Genomic DNA, 4,070 nt, shown 5'->3' on the forward strand with positions numbered 1-4,070 from the left:
CTTAGCTATGAAATTCTACATCAGCAAACGCATAAATCCACACGCTTAGGAACAGAGAGCAGAAAGTCACTTTGAGCCACCAACGGTAGGTGCGCTGTAGTTGGGAAAGAAATTTGCTGCTAGCATTAAAAAGATGAATAAGGAAACGGGTCTTCAGAATGAGCTCTCGGACACTTCCCTTATTAAGTGCCCACTGGAGGGCCACTGTAAAGCTGCAGTGTTTTGTCGTTAGCTGAAACTCAGCATAGTATGCGGTTTAGTCTGTGCTGGTGCGTAAATGTGTTCCCAGTTGCTTATTTTACGATGAGGAGGCTGCAAGCTGTTGGAACCTAAGCAGTAGAAGTAAAAATTAAATGGTGAATTAAATGGTGTCCATTAATATGCTTATGTGTTTGCTAAGCCTGCTCACAGTGGCTGTCATCGTTAGCTGTTTGGAATCAGAATTACTCACCTAATGCACTTTTTATTTCTAAGGAGGGTTGAGTGCCTTGTGGGGTTATCTTCACACACCTCTGAAATCAAGCTGGAAAGTCAAGCAACTTCATAATTCTAGTACGTTTGGTATGTGTCTACAAGGAAACATACAAGTGAATCAGTCTGGGAAGGGAAGTAATGGAAGTAAAGGCACAACGCAGACTTTTTCCCACTGTTGTATCCCAGACTTCAAAGGAAAAGGCTTCATTTTTTGGTTGTTGACTGTTATCTGATGTTATTGTGTTTGAGTCATATGCTAACATTTAAATTTCAAGCAGGATGTGATACAATATGCTCGTACTCTGTGATGTTATGATGATGAATAACTGCCTTGCTCTGCTACGCACTTGTCAGATACAGTCAGGAAACTTGTTTTAAAGAATGCAGAGTCCGGGATACCAACATAATTCCTGGAAACACTCAAATGTGAAAGAAAGAAATCAAGTCACAGCTTGGGTTTTGTGAAAATCTGTTCTGTAGAACCAGCATAGAATTCAGAAGTGGGGTTTTCAGTAGGAGGTAGTGTGCCATTGTGGGAGTACATGAAAATATGGGAAGTGGGATTTGCTGATTTCTCATTAATGAAGGTGAAACTCTTGCTTCCTTTGTTGAAGGGAGTGGTTTTCAAACTTCAAGTCATTTGAAGCTTTTCTCATGTAGCAAATGAGTTCCTCGCCAACAAGACTGCTTTAAGTAGTTCCCTTGCATGTAGATCTTTCACAATGAAATTATGAACACAGACGTTTGTGGACAGCAGTTGAAAACTCTGAGTCTAAGGTCTAAAAGTAATGATGAAAGCATAGATTGTGCTGATTACTTGAAGTATTGCAAGGTCAAGATTCTTTTGGTCCTCGTAGTCCCTCATTTGGCAACCCTTCGTGATAACCAAGGCAATCCGCAGCACCATTTTGAAGATTTATCTTAAATTTGAGACATGAGACTTTTAACTGGAGGTCTTCCAAAGTACGTCCCTAGATTTCAACAATCCAAAAACATTCAGTGCATCTTGCTCTGCTTGCCTGTAAATTCATAAGCCATAAAAGATCTGCCTATAGTCTTTTCTCTATTGTCTAAGCTACTTGTACAATTATATTGTCTACTCTTACCTGAGGTTGGTACGTAGTTCTTCCTTTTCCTACTCAAGGAAATGGGAACACAAGAATACTGCCTATGTTGTCGGAGTCTGCTGAAGATCTGTAGCAGAGCAGGAATTCCCATCTTTTTGCTGATCAGTATCACACAGCTCACAAGTAGGCTCAGATGCGACTCTGTGACCTTGAGGTATTGGGGAAGAAGAATAGGGGAAGCAGCTCTAATTCATGAGTTGGCCCAATCAATGACTACTCCCTTACTGAAAGGGAGGAAGTAGAAAGTGTGCTCACAGTATCCTGAAGGACTGTAACATTAGAATAAAGGAAATTGTGGTTGGAAGCAACATCCTGAGACTGAGAGCCCTCTGCTCTGCAGCAGGTGCAAGAAGAGCAGGTTGTCCCAGGCCTTGTAAGGTTAAGTTTTGAGTATCACCAAGCATGGAGATCCCACAGTCTTTCAGTTCACCCCCAGCATTTCAACACCCTCACAATTCCAATGAACAAAGCAAAACAAAAGCCAAAAACCTTTACCTGCTACCGGACTGAAATGTTTGGGATTGTTACTCTCATACTTACTGCTCCTTCCCTACCACTTTAACTTCATCAAAGAAGGCAGTCAGCTTTGTCAGGTGCTATTTACTTCCTTAGGTAGATCTGTGCTGACTGTTCCCAGCGATCTTTTTGTCCTTCATAAACCTGGGCATAGGTCCTAGGAGGATTAGTTTTACACTGTTCCAATGAACTGAGGGAATGCTAAGCTGTAGTTTCCCAAGTGTTTTTTCTTGCCTTCATTAAGCAGGCTTGACGTCAGCCTTTTCCTCAGATGTCAGGAGCTTTACACTGTCCCCATGACTTCCCTAAGGTGGAAGAAATTGGCCTCAGAATGGCCCAGCTCCCTCCACACCCTTGAGTATCTTACCATGCACGGATAAATGTACCTTGATGCCTGCATGGTATCCTTAGTGTTCATCTCAGTGTAATACTGTTCCCAATCCGTTCTGCTTGACATCTTTGAGCTCCCTTAGAATTGTGGTTGGAAAAGACCACCAAGATCGCCAAGTCCTTACTGTTGTTTTTATTGCCTGCAAACACTGATTACATTTGGAAATTCATACCCACCTCTGGAAGTTTTGCTACATATGGCACATTCAGGATAGAAAACAATGTGTTTACACCTAGTTAGGGACAGACATAGGTTTAAATGTCAGTTCATAATAATAAAGTATCCCACAAGCTTTGGGTCAGTGTAAGGGGTCAGTAGATCAGCTCCCAACATTTATTTTGGGCTCTCCTGTGCTCTCAGCAATTGTTTTTAATGTGATTCAGTAAATCTGAAGCCTTGAAGAATGCAACCTGTAGGCTACACGTCAATTCCTAATGCTCGCAGAACCCACGCCAGGTATCTTACTGAAAAGTAATGCCTAAAATTCACAGCAGTGGTCTCTTTTTTTCTTTTCCAATCTGACATTCATTTCAAATGGCAGTATCCCTTTCCATGCATGGGGGAGATGGATATACTTTGTTTGTAAAATCAGTGATAGTGACTGTCCAGCACTGGAGAGGGAATGTGCAAAGCGCACCTCATACTGAGTAAATGCCAAGGGCTTGCATCAAAGAAGAGAGCAATAGTTGCTTTTTCCTGGAGGCTTGGAAACAGTCTTGAGAGAACCACCTCTTGGAGCTTTCATTTCTCATTTTCATGTGCTCTTTTATCCTCAAAACATCTCCTATGTTTAATTTAGTCTAATACTAGACTAAACCATTCTAATCTGTTGGTGCTTCCCCAACTCTCCCGGAGTGTCCTTAAAAAGGACATATATTCTGTTGTGTTAGGATGGGAAGAAACGTAAATAGAGCAGGAAAGAAATTCAGGATACAGAAAAGAAAAGGCTAATGTAGGAACTGAGGGCAAGGATGGTCTCTATGACTCAGGTGTTGGACTGGCTCTGGATTCATTTGTGAGGCCTCTGGCTGCCTGCATAGCCTTTGGCAAGTTGCACCATTTGTTGGGTTCTCAGCTTGGTTTTACAGGTGTGGAGTTAGTGGTCCCAGCTTTCTCTTTGTACCTCACATCTATTTACAGGGCAACTCAGACTGGAAACTAGTGAAAAATAAAGAAGACCTTTTTCTTGCATATTCTATGTCGAGCATGCATATTGTTTAAAAACCCTGAGCTAATTCAGGTCCTTCCGGGAGATGTGATAATTATTAACCCCACAACAAGAGTACATTTCAGATACTCTGCACAGAAATTCCAGCAAGTTTGAAATAGCATTCAGGCAATGGCAGGGCAGTTTAGATACAAAAAAAAATAACAACCAAAAAAAGGCTTTACAACTGTTCCAAATACAACTTCCTTATAGTGGAAGACTGTTAACAGACAGGAAAAATTGGGGAGGTATCCAAAACCAGCAATCCACCCTGGTGAGAAATCCAGCTGCTGGGAAGTGGAATGGTGCTGGAATTCATACCGGGTTGTTGTCTCTGGACACCAGTCAATGGCCT

The sequence above is a fragment of the Excalfactoria chinensis genome, unplaced genomic scaffold (assembly GCF_039878825.1).
Source record: "Excalfactoria chinensis isolate bCotChi1 unplaced genomic scaffold, bCotChi1.hap2 Scaffold_1033, whole genome shotgun sequence".
NCBI classification, from domain to species: Eukaryota; Metazoa; Chordata; class Aves; order Galliformes; family Phasianidae; genus Excalfactoria; species Excalfactoria chinensis.